This window comes from Nomascus leucogenys, chromosome 22a (genome assembly GCF_006542625.1).
Source record: "Nomascus leucogenys isolate Asia chromosome 22a, Asia_NLE_v1, whole genome shotgun sequence".
NCBI classification, from domain to species: domain Eukaryota; kingdom Metazoa; phylum Chordata; class Mammalia; order Primates; family Hylobatidae; genus Nomascus; species Nomascus leucogenys.
The window spans coordinates 75,104,098-75,119,953 of record NC_044402.1 but is presented as its reverse complement, the minus strand read 5'-3'; the positions used below and the strand labels follow the sequence as shown (position 1 = coordinate 75,119,953).

General features: G+C 44.3%; 1 long non-coding RNA gene across 1 annotated transcript in view; it reads right to left on the bottom strand.

Annotated features, from left to right (window-relative positions):
- Nucleotides 1-5,857: 5,857 nt before the first annotated feature.
- Nucleotides 5,858-15,856, bottom strand: part of LOC105737776 — a 73,490-nt gene continuing 63,491 nt past the window's right edge. The window contains exon 3 of the long non-coding RNA XR_001113460.2: nucleotides 5,858-7,909. This is a non-coding gene — a long non-coding RNA (uncharacterized LOC105737776). The remainder of the gene's footprint in view (nucleotides 7,910-15,856) is intronic.

Sequence of the window (15,856 nt, the reverse complement as noted above, 5' to 3'; positions counted from 1 at the left end):
TGACAGCCGCCACTTCTACCAGTGGGGCTTTTCCCACCAATCAGGCGAGTAGGGTGAGGAGTAACCTGTTCTGTGGGCAAGTGAGGACTTCTGAAACAACAAGGCCACCAATCAGGGTGAAACTTGATGTCCTGAGAAGCCCCATACAAGCCTCCTGCGTGGCTTCTGATGGGTTTGATTCTAGCCCTGCAGTTCTAGCTACCTGGTTACTTCTAAATGGGGCTTTTATTACGAAAAGCAAGGTTCCCAGAGCCTGGAGTGTCTTCCAACATTACAATCCACATTGCGATGGTGAATAATCACCATCATGATCACTCAAAGGCCAGGCAAGTATTTCCTTTTGCAGTTGCCCTTTTGCAGTGGCATGTTTCTCTCTGCCTAGTCTCTTAGCACCTGCCTGGCAACATTAATTATTTAAAGGGAGGTCAGGGAGGGCCAGAGCATCCCTCTGTGCCTTGAAATTACTAGTTTGCTTCTACTCTCAGGAGAGTCAGAATACAGGATTCTCGAGTCTCTGGGAGAAGGATCACATAACAAGAAACAAAGGGTTTCTTAAATCCGTCCAGATTTGTAGGGAGGGATTTGTGGAGGGACCAAGGGGCTCTACTGGAAATAAGACCTTAGTGACTTTTTTTGAATATCTCTGGCCTCAGAAGAAAGCGACGATGTTCCTAGACCCAGAGGCTTTGAGCAGACAGAAGCTGGCCTCTGACTGTTAATCCTCGAAGTCCTTGTAATTCACCCACAGAGGGGGGCTCTGAAATCAGTGGAACGTGTGGGCTCTGAGAGCATCCAGCCCCCTATTGTCCTCAGAATCCCATCTTCCTGATGACATCCAGATGTGTCATCATTCCATGGGTCTGATTAGCTGTAGAATGTGGTATTTCCATGTTCCCAGGATTCATCTGAGTTAACTCTGCTGCTAATTGGATTTGTATCTGGCAGTGGTAACATCAAAAAAAAAAAAAAAAAAAAGGTTCTGTAGTCAATTAGGTTTCCCTGGAACACACAGGAAGGGGTTGTCCTATCAGCGCTGAGGTGTCTCTACCTTAATGAGCTGCCCCAGACAAAGGCACAAAACGACATTATCAACCCTGAGTACCTGTCTTTAGTGGCTTCTGTTGAACAGGAAACTGAGCTGGATCTGGGCACACACGAGCTGGCTTTACTGCACTCTCAAATCGCCTGCTTCCCTGGGAACACATCTGAATGTGATCAGGTGCATTAGAGCCACTTTAAAAAATCATCCCCAAGGAAATGAAATGCACAACTGGTATTCCTGCAGCCTAATGACCAAGGGCTTGGTTTAACTGCACCAAAGGCAGGAAATGGCCACATACAAAGCCAGTTACAGCCCCCACTGCCCCCATAATCCAGCCACATGGCACACACCTGGAGGAAGGGAAGTGGAATTCTTCCTGCAAGGTTTTTTCGGGTCTAGAACAAATTATTCTTCAAATGTCTTAACATCCTGAGTGTGGGTGGAAGTGATGCTTAGTTATAGCTTATGGAAAAGATGGCGTGTTTTAGAGAAGAATCATCTAGCTGGCTGGGGACTGCAGGAAGGGCCGATGGTCACTGAGGGAAAACAGCAAGGCCTTGGCTTTTTTTTTTTCCCTTTGGATCTTGGTGGGTCAAGTTCTGCCACTTTTTTAGAATACTGGGGGTTTCCAATCTCTGCCCCCAAAGATCTGGAGGCACTTCCTGCTCGAAGGAAAGTGGAAAGGCAGGGAGAGTTCCATATTCATCACTCAGCAGCAGTCACACTGCCAGGACTGGGATGGTCTGGGAGGAAGTGGGCTCTCTCTGGGACAGTGGGGAGCCCCAAGAGGAGTGACCTTGTGAGGAGGTGGCTTCAGTCACAGACAGTGGTGGGAGTGAGCCAGGCTGTGGTCAGTCCGCGGTGAGGAAGGATTCCATCTAGGGGCGGGCAGCGCCCAGCATGTGCTGTGCCAGGCCAGCCCCTGGGCCTGAGGTCAGCCTATGCTGTGTTTGCCTTCAGGATCCCATGACCTTTCTGTAAATGTGACGCAACGTGGTCCAACCGCTCCTGCTATGGGAACTGGAACTGCACATTTCCTGCCTTTCATCTTCAGCGTGTTAGGAACGAATATGTCAAAATAAGCAAACCACAGCACTGTCACTGGGGCGAGGGGCAGGGCTGTGGCTCTGGGGGAGCAGAGAGGGCTCCAAGCAAGTGGTGCCAAGAGAAAAGCCTGGGGCATGTTGTCTGCCCACACCAGGCCAGGCGAGTCTTCTGGCCGAGGACAGGGGTGTTGCTCAGTCAAGGTGCACAGCCTGTGTGGGGACATGTGCTATGGTTGTCAGAACCCAGCTAATTCTGGGTTCTTTCTGGGTGATGCTGGGAAAGCTTCGCTGTGGAATTTTATCATTTGCTGGAGAGCATGAGGCCCTCCCTTGATCTCCTGCCATAGTGGGATTCTGGAGAAAAGCTGGGCTTTGACAAGGCAAATTCAGAGAGCATAAACGCAGACCATGAACACAGCAAGCATAACTTTTGGGTGATGATACTGATCTTTAAAAAATCAAATATGTTAGAATTTATGTCCCAAAGTGGGGTATGCTTGTGCCATCTCCTTGGGGGTGGCAGGGAAGAAGGAAAGGATGTGCACTTACCCTATTCCAATCCAGGTGGAAGAACTGCGTTATTAAAGTGTGAGAACATTCAGACACCAAATACAGAGATGGTCCCAGATCTCTGCAGAGCCCAGCATTGCCTGGCTTGCTGAATGTTCTCCTTAATCCCAGTTTGCTTTCTCTCTCTAGCCCCCAACCCACCCCACATCTTCACTGCATCCCCACCGCAGGCAGCCACATTTTTCCTTCAGCCTCTCATCCCTGAAAGCACAGCTCTTTCTCCCAGACACCAGGTCCAGTGTAAAAATTCAGGCCACATCAACTCCCAGGAAGCTCCCTCGTGTGTCTCCCTTGGGTCTCTGACAACAACCTCCTATTTCGAAGACCCGCTTCCCAGTTCTGTCTTTGAATTGTTCTCTCCCGATTCCCTTGCTCTCACTTTCTAAGCTTGCTTCCTCTGGCTCTTTCTTTGCCCTTCCTAAGCCATATGGGAGGGGGCAGATGATCTGTCTCTGTCTCAGGCAGGAATTTCCATCTGCAAAGTATCAGTCTTTATACATATGGTACAAGAATGAGCTCTGGTTTAGGACAAAAAGGGATACACAAATGCTGTGTCACTGGCAGGCTGGGGATGCTTGTCACAGAGCCAGGCACTAGGAACAATTCCTTAAGGTGACCATTCTAATCAATGACAGGGTCCTTCTTAACCAGCACCATGCCAATTCACCTTCAGAATCGAAATGAGCAAAGAAGTACATGCCTGCAAATTTTTCAAGTATTTTTCTCTAGGAAATATGAGCCAAAGATCAGTCTCCGAGACTGATAGTTATATCTTTAAGAGGCAGAACTTGAGGGGCCCTCTGAGAGGGGTCAGCAGCTTCGACCTTAATGCAGGATTAATTGCATCAGGCCTGGAACTGGCCTGGCTAAAGCAAAGACTATCACAGCCCCATCTCAAATTAGGGATGCCTTGTGGTGCATTTCTTCCCACCCAAAATGTATCCTGAAAGCCCCCATCCTAGGAGCAAGGAGGAAAACATTGGGACAGCAGCTGTTCATCCAGGACAAGGGGGGCCTAGTCATCCTCCGACCCCTCAGTTCAGTGGGAGTCTCATGCTCAGAAAGTTTTCTCATGCCTGCCTGAGCTCCCCATGTTTCAAGAAAGGGGGTGCGGGGTGGGAAGAGGATAGAGCCAAGGCTGTGTGTGCTGTTTTACAAGTCATTGCACAAGGAAGCTGAAAAGGCCCTGGAATCCTATCTCCTGCTATCTTAGCTCAGGTTCTCAGCACCAGCCAAAGCTGCCTTTATTGTTTTTGAAACGAAAAACAAGCATCATAAAGTTAACTTTCACCACAACAACTTTAAGTACTTCTGAAAACAATTTTACAGAAAAACAGAAAAGATCCAGACTGCACAAAATTGGTGCAACCACTAAGAAAGAAAACAGGTTTTATTCCTTTGATATTTTGCACAGATTGGGAGGAGAGGATAAAGGCATTGCATAGAGTTCAGTCAGGAGGCTGAATATCTGGAGCCTTATGGAATTTCCCCTGATTCCAGCAGGACACGAGCCCTCTGAAGGGCACTGTCTCTGATTTTGCCGGAGGACATCTCACGTTGGCTGAATTCTTCCCCTTGTACTTCATCCCTTGGAGCTGCACTCCTCAAAAGTGACTGCTGGTGGCGCTGTAACAGCAGCGGATGAATGCATCCCCCAGGGGCACAGGGATTGCTCAGAGGCCACAGATAGACAGTACTCATCTTTGAGGTCTGATATTTTAAGCATTCACGTGAATTTTGCATTCATATTTATTTTCACGGAAAAATCAAACTTTATATTGTTCATTGGTTGAACTCGTCTATAGTCCTGGCAGTGGACCACATGAAGACAGGAACTGGAAATCTCAACCAAGGTCAAGGGCAGAAACTCTCTCACAGGGCTAGGACTGGACCTGAGTAAGACTGTGTCACCGCACTGGGCGGGTGAGGGGCAAAGGGTGCAGTGGCGGGTGATAAATGGTGATCCCAGTCAAAGGCAGGGACTCAGGCACTAGGAGCTGAGAGGTGCCACGGCCAGGTCTGGAGAGTAACGGGGACAGCTCTGGGAGGATGCTCTCAGGACTCAGGGACCTCCTGGCCAGTGCGCCTTAGCTGAGGAAAGAGGAACTTCCTCAGTGGCCCTGCCCATGCTGAGCTCACCCACGCTTCTCAGGATCTCACCTGACAGCAGGATGAGTCCCCTTCCCTTGGGTTGGAGGCTTCCTGTTCCTTCTTGAACAGTCCCTGGAGTTCCTGTGCAATGACAGGGGACTTTGACATGAGACGGGAGTAGGCTTTGGACTGCCTCACCCAGAAGCCAGGTGAGACTCGGTCCCAACACTTCTCAGGATGAGTGTCATCACATTTTTTTCTCAGCCGGTTTCTGGCTGGAACCCTGGCAGCTAAGCAGTCATACTTCTGGGTTTACACGTTGTTATTCTATCACTGAAAGTATTCAACAACATTTGGGTTTTAGTCATAACATAGCTAATGCATAATTTTGTTTGCTTTGCAGCAAATTAAAGAAAGAATTGGAGCACATTAAATAAATGGTTACATCGATTAATTTGTATTTTTCCAAATCCTCAAGTAACATTGAAGCTCCAGGCAGATGCACTATGTTTACCCAGGAGCTCCAGATCTCCCACCTGGGGACTGCCAATGTGCCCGGAATTGTGACAAAACTAAGCTAGTACCACTAATGCATTGATTGAACCAGAGCACACAGAAGGGACTCGTAGAAGTTGGCAATTTAAATAGTACTGATCATGGCCATATAATAGGCTAACAAGGCTAATGTACTTAAAATAGTATGACAGATGAAGTAGTGCTTGAATAAAATTCAGCCTTACCTAGCCAATCTTTAAAAGTCTAGCTAGATAATTAGGGAGCTGACACACATGTTTTAATTTGTTGTAAGGCCTCTGTAACAAAGAGAGAAGGTAAAACGTCATAAATATTCAACACATCTACACTCTTTCCACTGAACTGCAGAACACTAAATCATTCTGTCACATACAAGGCCCATCCTCCTCACCCGTAACTAGCGAAGCATTCCCAAGACCAAATTACATAGTACTTAAGAAAATTATGAAAATGAGAATGTAAACAATATCACATTTGACCACAGCACTTGTCAAACATACCCTGCATATCACGGGCTTTCTCTAAAGAAATCTGTTCGTGCATTTATTAGTGTCGAAAGACAAGTTACAACAGATTTAATTTAAAGATCTTAATTGGCTTTTATTTGCAAATCTAGAATATCGGGCAACACCTCATTCTACAAAATAGAATGAGTGTTCCCATGAGCCAAGCAGAGGATGTTAGTTTTATGGTCAGAAAATGGTTGAGGAAAGCAGAAACAGAGAAAAAAAAGCAGATTGGTTGCTTCCAAGTTACTTTCCTTGGAAAGGTTGAAGCAATGGGGCCTTCCTATCATGGCAGCAAAGGGATTGGGCTGTTATCTCCCTGTCTTTCTTGATTTCTTGGAAGATCAGATAAACACCTTAGTTTTGGCTTGGTGGTGTGAACTTCAGCATGAGTGGCTCCATTTTGGTTTGGTCTGTTAGGCCTAGTGCAGGAGCTCGGTCCAAGTCAATGGCCTCCTGTAAATTTCGTGTAACATTACTCTACACGTTTTGGGACTAAAAGAGAGCATGCTTACATTATTCTCATGTGTAGCGTCCTCACAGGCACATCCCACTATGTATCAGAAACCCTTTATGAATTCTATCTTCGCCATTTACCCAAAAGGATTCAAAAGGGCTTACATGCTTTGGAAAAGACTAAAGGCTACCTCCCAAACTTCTAGCTCTCTGATATTTGGCCACTTTTTAGCCAAAAGGATATGCAAGCCTTTGTTAGAAAATCATGTATTAACAATTAGTGGACAACCACCTACCATTGTCTTAAAGAACAGGATAAGAAGAGAAGGAAGATTCCGTTAAAAAGTCCAACGATATTTTAACATTTCTTGTATTGTCAGCTTTAGGATATTTTGAGAGCCCTGAAAAACTTATCTTTGGCAGTTTTTTTAGCAGAAAAGATTACTGCCTATCATTTTTCAGTGTGTAATAAATATAGTAACCATCCCAGCTAGACGTGAAGTTTCAAAGGCTAAATTCAGTCATTGATTTGATTGCATTTTTTGCACCAATGCAATTAATTCCACTGGAAGATGATAAAAAATTTCATTACACAAAATGCATGAGAGGTGAAAAATAATGTTTAACTAAACTCTTTACCAAGGCTATTATTGCTTTGAGGAAAATCACTTAAAAACAAAATTAAAAATTCTAAATTATCTGTGACTCTGCTGAGATAGGTATTATAAATACTGTAATATTAGTGCAAATTTTTTTCTGAAGTGAATTCTTTATTAATTTCATTTTTGATCATTCTTGACATAGTGTCAACACTAGAACATTCTTGGTTCAAATTAAAACTAATTAAAAGTTATTCAGGGAACACAAGTGAATAACAATGTTAACAGTTAGCACCTCTCAGAATAGAAACTCAAGCAGCTGACAAAATGGAAGTTGAGAAACATTCATGGCTTTGACTATTCCAAATCACAGCAACGTTTGCTTATGTAACTGAAATAAACCCAGGATCCTACGTGGTCCAGTCTTGACACTGGTTCAGTCCAGCAGAAAAATAGATTTGAAAACAAATCTTTCCTGCCTTTTGAGAAAATGCCAAAGGTAGGAGTGCATTTTAAATATCCAACAAAGTGCCTCAAAAATAATGTTTGCACTCCTCTCCCACTCTCAAGTTATCTGGCCAATTATATCTCCTCCCTCTCTATTCCCCCAGCCTCTCCAGACACCCAGACACTTTCTCAATTCTCTTTTTTCTCTGCCTTAGTTCTTCATTTGTCATTGTACTTAGCCTCCCAAGCTTCCTTAGTTTTCCTTCAGTCTGTTATTACCCAGACTGTGTGTAACAAAGTTCAAAACATACTTTTTGCTACCAGCAGGGGGTACAGAAAGGACACATCAGATTCTGCACCACACTCATTTCTCTTGGTTTGTGTCTGTCCCAGAGAATATGAGAAGCTGGCCATGGAAGAATTCTGCCATCAAAGCATTTCCTGCATTGATCAAGTGGTTGGACCCCGGAGCTGCCGTGGCCAAGGCCTGGCTTCGGTTCGTGTTGACTCTGTGTGGTCCTGTAGCCACAGTCCACGCTTACTTCTGCCAGGGGTCCACTGGGTCAGAAAGTACCCCAAAGTATCCCTTGAGAGGAAGAGGCGCAGATTTTTCTCCTCCTTCCGAAAGGAAAGTTAAGAGAAAGGTTACATATATAATTTAATGTACACACACGTATATTTTAAAAATCAAAGCACAGCTGTTCTAGATGAAGGAAGGGTGGGAAGCAGGGAGCATCACCCTTTTGGCCACTCCTTCCCGTCCGCTATCTCTCCTCCTTCCCTTCTCTCATGGCCACCTCAGGAGAGCTTCCTGGAGCACAATTTGAACCATGAGTGTAGTGGACAGAGCACCGTGTTTGGGGTCAGAAATATCAGATTCCCCTTCTGGTACTTGTATCTAAGTGAGCTCAGACACATGACATATGTCACATGCACAGCTGAGCTGCTGCGAGAATGAGGTGGTAGATAACAGGATTGCAGTATGGGGTGATTTCCCCTCTACCATTAGACCCAGAGAAAAAGGGAGAGTGTGAAGCAGGATGGGGGCAAATCCATCCCTGCCCCTGCAAGAAACAGCACCAAGGTCGGGGGAACCCATGATGAGTGGTCAGCAACCTCTTTCTATGTAGTTAGAAGCCTTTGTGTAATCCAGTGGTAACAAACCCAATCATTACTACAGACCGTCAGCATGATTGCATAGCACTGAGCTTGGCTGAAAAAAAAACAGAAGAAACTGACCATTGCAGATAGACTGAGACATGACAGAGGCAGGTCATCTGGTGTGAACCGGATGAAATCTCATGCCTGAAGAAGCCTAGCTTTGCACATGAATTGCCGTTGGCTCTTCAGCTCTCCAGTACAATTACTTAGAACTGTAAGCTTGTGAAATAGAAATGCAAAGTCGGGCTCTTTCAGGGGCTGAGAATTGACCCCCCTTTCTTGACTCTTTTGAGGAGCACCTGTAGTTCCTGGGGTGCCTTCCTCACCCGAAAGGGCCTGCTGGGCTGGCTTGCTGGAGTTTCCAAAACACAGGCCCTGGGGGCACAGCAGGAGAGACACCTCGTCCGGAGAGAGCCTCTAGCGCTTGGCCGCCGCTTTAATAACCATTTGTTGCCACCTGCTGGCCACTGGACCAAGGCACTCCATGTTGGAAACAGGAGTTTGGCTAAGCGTTAGCCAGGCCCCAGGGAGCTGCACCCAAATGTAGACAGCCTGTATTTTCTCCAAAGAAGTGACCTTGGGAAGATCCACAATTATTCCATTCATTAAGCCACACAAGAAGGTGGATTTTATAAAAGAGATATACTTCATTCGTGCATTAATTAGTCAATTGCAAACACTTTTGGAGCTACATGCCAGGTACCCTGCATGGCACTGGGGTGATTGATAGTCACATTTTATTTTATCCCCAAATGACATTATCTAGTGTGATCTTCTACCCTATTCATTGAATTAAGCTTTACATCCATTCATTCCCTCATCAGCAGTTATTTACTGACTGCCTACTATATGACAAGCTGTCAGCCAAAAGCTAAGGATACAGTGGTGAGCAGAAACAGGTGCCATCTCTGCACTCACTGGGTTGCAGTCTAGTGGGAGAAACAGACGTTAATCAGATAATCACACAAATAAATGTAACATATGCACCCTGACAGGTATAATAGAAAAACATAACTGTGAGAAGAGCAGGTCTAAGTGACTTTGGTTGATTCTAAAATGGAAATTTAGCTATTTGATATGCGTTAAAATTATTTAACATGTTTTCATTTTCTGACCCAGCACTTCTACTCTTAGAAACTCATCCTAAGGCAATAGTTAGAAAATTGGGCTGATTTATATGCATAAGGATGTCCACTGCATGATTATTTATAGAAGCAAAAATTAAAAATAAAAAATGAAAACATCCAATGATAAGAAATTGGTTAAATGAATTATGATACATTCAAAAAACAGAACGTTCTCAGGCATTAAAAATGAAAATGAGCCGTGCGCGGTGGCTCGCGCCTGTAATCTCAGCACTTTGGGAGGCCGAGGTGGGAGGGTCACCTGAGGTCAGGAGTTTGAGACCAGTCTGGCCAACATGGTGAAACCTCGTCTGTACTGAAAATACAAAAAATTAGCCAGGCATAGTGGCACACACTTGTAATCCCAGCTACTCGGGAGGGTGAGGCAGGAGAATCGCTTGAGCCTGGGAGAGAGGGGTGCAGTGAGCTGAGATCATGCCATTGCACTCCAGCCTGGGTGACAGAGCAAGACCCTGCCTCAATTAAGAAAAAAAGAAAAAGAAAAGAAAAGCATATATAGGAAATCCAATTTGAAATTGTTTTTTTGAGACCGAGTCTCACTCTGTTGCCCAGGCTGGAATGCACTGGTGCTATCACAGTTCACTGTAACTTCCAGCTTCTGGCCTTAAGCGATCCTTCTCCCTTGGCCTCCCAAAGCACTGGGATTACAGGCATCAGCCACTGGGCCCAGCCCCCTCTGGAACATTTGTAATGTTGTTGATTGGATCAAAACATTATATCTTTATTATTGTTGACTATTATTGTTAGATCATTACGTTCATCATGCAAATATGCTGTATGCTGTTATTTTTTTCTATTCAGAAAAAGGCACAAAATGACAACAAAATTCTTTTCACTCTGCTCCCACCAGCTCCCACCTAATTTCTTTGTTACCTTTTGCAGTAAAACCTCCAATTCTGCCCCCTTAAACCTATTTCAGTCAGGTTTCACACATGTGAGGTTGCCAGTGGCCTCCATAGTGCTAATCCCCGTAGCCATTTCTGTCCTCATCTCATGGGCTCACCCCCACCCCCACCTCCTGCACTGGCCTTCACCAGGCTTCCAGAACTCTACCCTCTTGTGGATCTCCTCCTGCCCCACTGTGTCCTCCTTCTCGGTCTTCTTCGCTGCACCCTCCTCTTCTTCTCAACTTTTTTTTTTTTTTAATGACACAGAGTCTCACTCTGTTGCTCAGGCTGGGGTGCAGTGGCATGATCATGGCTCACTGCAGCCTCAACCTCTTGAGCTCAAGGGATCCTCCCACCTCAGCCTCTCAAGTAGCTGAGACCACGGCACACACCTCAATGCTTGGCTAATTTCTTTTTATTTTTCATAGAGATGGAGTCTCACTATGTTGCCCAGGTTGGTCTCAAACTCCTGGCCTCAAGTGATCCTCCTGCCTCAGCCTCCCAAGTTACTGCCCAACTGTTTTTTTTTTCTTTTTGTTTTTGAGATGGTGTCTCACTCTGTTGCCCAGGCTGGAGTGAAATGGTGTGGTCTTGGCTCACTGAAGCCTCCACCTCCCGGGTTCAAGTGATTCTCTTGCCTCAGCCTCCCAAGTAGCTGGGATTACAAGTGTGTGCCACTATGCCTGGCTAATTTTTTGTATTTTCAGTACAGACAAAGTTTCACCATGGTGGCCAGACTGGTCTCGAACTCTTGACCTCAGGTGATCGCCATCATGCCTGGCTAACTTCTGTATTTTTGTAGAGACGGGGTTTTACCATGTTGGCCAGGCTGGTCTTGAACTCCTGACATCAGGTGATCCACCCACCTTGGCCTCCCAAAGTGCTGGGATTACAGGCATGAGCCACCACGCTCAGCCTCCAACTTTTTAATGTTAGTTCTCTTCTCTTTTCTGCCCATACTGATTCCTTTGACCTTATCCTGTTGTGGCTTTAAGCAACATCTACTCTAGATCTCCCAAACTACTGACTCAAAAATCCAACTACCTGCTCACATTTCTAATGGACACCTCCAATTGATCACATCCCAGGCAGAACCCTTGAATTTCCCCCGCTTTAAACTTGCTCATCCACGGTCTTCCTTAATCCACTTGTTGGCATTTAAATCCTTCCTTATGCTCAAGCCGAAACCCTGCAAATCATCTTAAATGCCTCCCTTTTTCTTGCATTCTAGATCAAATCCTTCAGGAAATCCCATTAACCCTCACGTCAAAATACATTTCCCAGATCTAACGACTTCTTACCACCTTCACTGCAACCACTCTGGTCCAGTTCATCACCATCTACCTCAGGGATTACTGCAGTAGTAGCTCCTAATTTACACCCCCACAGCCTGGTGTCCCCAAAGCAGCCAGAGTCGACCTTTGACAGATATGTCAGATGGTGTCACCGTTTGGCTCAAAATGCCGCAGAGGCTCCACATCTCACAGAAAATGAAAGTCGAGGATGCGTGTTGCGTCCCTCTTCCCTGGGCTGCTCCCTGACCTCATCTCCTAGCAGTTTCCCCATCTCTTGCCCTGCTCCAGCCTGCCAGCTTCCTGGCTATGCCTGAGCACACCAGTCCCATTCCCCTCAGGGACTGCGTTGCTGCTCACTCTGCCTGCAGTGCTCCTGCCACAGATATCTGTCTGCATCTCCTTCAAATGCCACCTCCTCAGTGAAACCCACCCTACCTGCTGTGTTTAAAATTGCAATCCCCTTCCAGCTGTCCTGGTCCCCTTTTATCCTGCTCTGCTTTTTCTTTTTCCTATAGCATTTTTTACCTGATGACACATTAAACAATTTAATTGTTAGCTATAACAACTTACTTATATAAATTACATATATCTTATTTATATAACATATATAAGAAAAAGTTATATAAAGATATATATTTATATAAATAAAAAATATACACCTTTTTTGCAATTTATATATTATATGTTTACATATATTATATATGTTTATATATTATATGTTTACATATATTATATATGTTTATATATTATATATAATATATGTTTATATATTATATATAATATATGTTTATATATTATATATAATATATGTTTATATATTATATATGTTTATATATTATATATAATATGTAATATGTTTATATATTATATATGTTTATATATAAGGTATGTAAACATATATAACACATGTAAACATATATGTAAACATATATAATACATGTAAACATATATGTAAACATATATTATACATGTAAACATATATGTAAACATATATTATACATGTAAACATATATGTAAATATATAATATATAACCATGTATTATATAACATGATATAAAAATAGTTAAAAGGATATATATCTTATTTATATATTATATAACATATTATATATAAAAATAAATTATAAAATATATATATATTTTAAATCATCCATCTCCTCCAATTAGAATGCATTTTTTCTGAGAACCAGGAATCTTTGTCTGCTGTGTTTATTGATGTATTTCAAATGCCTAGAACACTGCTTGGCACATAGCAAAACCCAGTGAAAAAATTTTTAGTGAATGAATGAATGGAATGCATGGAAACAGGGTCTGAACAGACACAAACTAAAACATCAAAATAAATATTCTGGGTAGAAGGATAGCGGGTCCTTTCATTCATCTGTTCTCTAATTTCTGTATAATAAATTCAAATTGCTTGAATAATAAACTTTTAAATGAAAAAAATAGGTTACTCCTGAGGATCATAGTAATTTTTTTTTAGTCTGTGGTTTCATCTGTTCACCTTTAGAAGAGATTTGGTAAGACGGTGGCAAGAAGAGGGGAAAGCCGGGCCGGGCGCGGTGGCTCACGCTTGTAATCCCAGCACTTTGGGAGGCCGAGGCGGGCGGATCACGAGGTCAGGAGATCGAGACCACGGTGAAACCCCGTCTCTACTAAAAATACAGAAAAAAATTAGCCGGGCGTGGTGGCGGGCGCCTGTAGTCCCAGCTACTCGGAGAGGCTGAGGCAGGAGAATGGCGTGAACCCGGGAGGCGGAGCTTGCAGTGAGCCGAGATTGCGCCACTGCACTCCAGCCCGGGCGACAGAGCGAGACTCCGTCTCAAAAAAAAAAAAAAAAAAAAAAAAAAAAAGAGGGGAAAGCCTCCAATGCTATCACTGTGAAGACCCCATGCCAGGCAGTGGGAGAAATTCTGTCTTGAGTTGAGGTCCCCCTGACCCGGTAGGGAGTTGACTTGAGAGGTGGCAGATTGGGGAGAAGAGACAGAGAAGGAGAGGAAGCCAATAAAGGGAGGGTTATTGAGCCACTTCCATCATGGGCAACGGGACTCACTCCCACAGAGAACAGTGTAGGGCATGCTTGGGGGTTACCCAGTCCAAGGGGAGAGGGGGCGGGGATATTTATCCTCCAACATTGGTTGAGGCCTGTTTCTGGAGGCAGTAACACTTTAGCATCTCAGGCTTGTTTCATGTGTTCCCATGGCCAAAAAAAAGGAAAGAAAAATCCCTCCGTTACAGGGTTGCAGCCATTGGCAGTAAGCAGAAAGCCAGGGCGGGCACAGAGACGGTCTCAACAGATTCCTCGATTCGACCTGATTCTGCTCTGTGGGTGGAACTCCCTTGTCCGTTGCTGTCTGAGGTTCCTGGCTATGCCCCCGGGAGGTTCTTCCTTACCCACTTTCCCCCACGGCCACATTTGAAGGGGGGGATGGAGAGAGCACCCTTTTTGGAAGAAAGTGCAGATCTTGGAGCCTGCTTTCTGGCCGTGTGTGTTTGGGAACTCAAGGACTGCTTTAAGCCTTGAACAACCAAAACTTTTGTAGCCTGGGTTAATGAACTCTTTGGCAATATAATTCCTTCAAATACTGAGTAAGCTTCGGCAATATTTGTTTCCATCATTCCCATGTGCCCATATACACACATGGGGTTCTTTCCCGGTCACAATTCTCCAATCTGATTAATTTCTTTGCATCCTGATCACCATAACTCTCTCCTTCAACTTAATAGCAGCCATCTTGAAGCCATCTGAAAAAAAAAATAGGCTTGGCTGTGAAGAAAGCACCCTTAAAGTGATCTTTGCTGTTGTGATGAAACTGCCTGTTTAAAGAGAAATCTTAACGGGCTTTGGTTGCTGAAAGCCTTTATTCCATGTTTTCACTTACTCTTTGAAGTTCAAAACAGAAGACTCCACATTTCTGGACTCATTCTATTTCTTTTCATTTCTGCTCTTGAACCAGCACATTTTTGCCTGAGCTCAGCTCTTCCTTGTACTGACTTGCTAAACAATGCCAGAAAGAGCCATGGTGCACTAACTTTGGTTTACCAACCTCTATTCTGGGAGCTACAGGCTCAGTAGACACATTGTTCACCAAGTAATTGAGGACAACAGTTTATGAAATTATTTGGTACTATATAATATGGGTCTTCATATTTTCAGCCTCCAGTATCAATTTTCTTGCCTTCTGCTGCAGTGCTACATATTTTAGAATTTATTTTTAACCTCAGGGTACTAGTGCAAAGGACTAAATTTTTTATTAATTATGGAACACCAGCTGCTGTACAAATAAACCCAAGGATTTTGATGGCTCAACACAATACATGTTTGTTTTCATTGAAATAGTGCTGGGTGGTGAGCAGGTGGATGGGGGTCCCCCTCCACACAGTCATTCAAGGATTCAGAATGTCAAAAGCAACGCCACCTTCAGAACATGGTTTCTAAGGTTGCCCTCGGGACCATGTCCATTCTAGCCGGTCAGAAGACTAGAAGGGCAGGGCTGAGCTCTGGTAGGTTTGTGAGTCTGAGAACATTTTTCCACTCATGCCACTGGCCAGAGGTCAGTCCCATGGCTCCATTTAGATGGAAGCGGATGGTCAGAGAGTGGGGGTTGTATTTCTCCCACGGGGTTATTCCATGGAAGGGAGAGAACCAAATTTTTTTTAGCAAACAGTTAACTGATCTCCCACCGTTTAAACAAAAAATATAAATAGTATGAGCTTGCAGCTCTCTCTACCCTCTGAGCCCCTTCTCTAATGATTTGTTTGGATCCACTGGAATGAGAGGATCTGTCAGGATGTTGTCGTGGGCTTGAGGTGAGAGGACCTTTCTCACCTAGTTCCATGTGGGAAGGAGGCCTGGAAGGAACAGGCAGGGTACCTTTAAATAACTGTCTCCTTCTGTGAACCCACCTCACACCCTGCAAAGAAGCATAGCTTGGGTAACAATACTTCTCAGACTGAGAAATTACTAACTGCTGGTTTTTAGGATGTTTTTCAAGCAAGATAATTGAAAAGCTGAACCACTCTGCTCTTTGCTTCCCTGAGTGAGAGTGGGCAGAGGGACGGATGGAAGGAGGCAGGG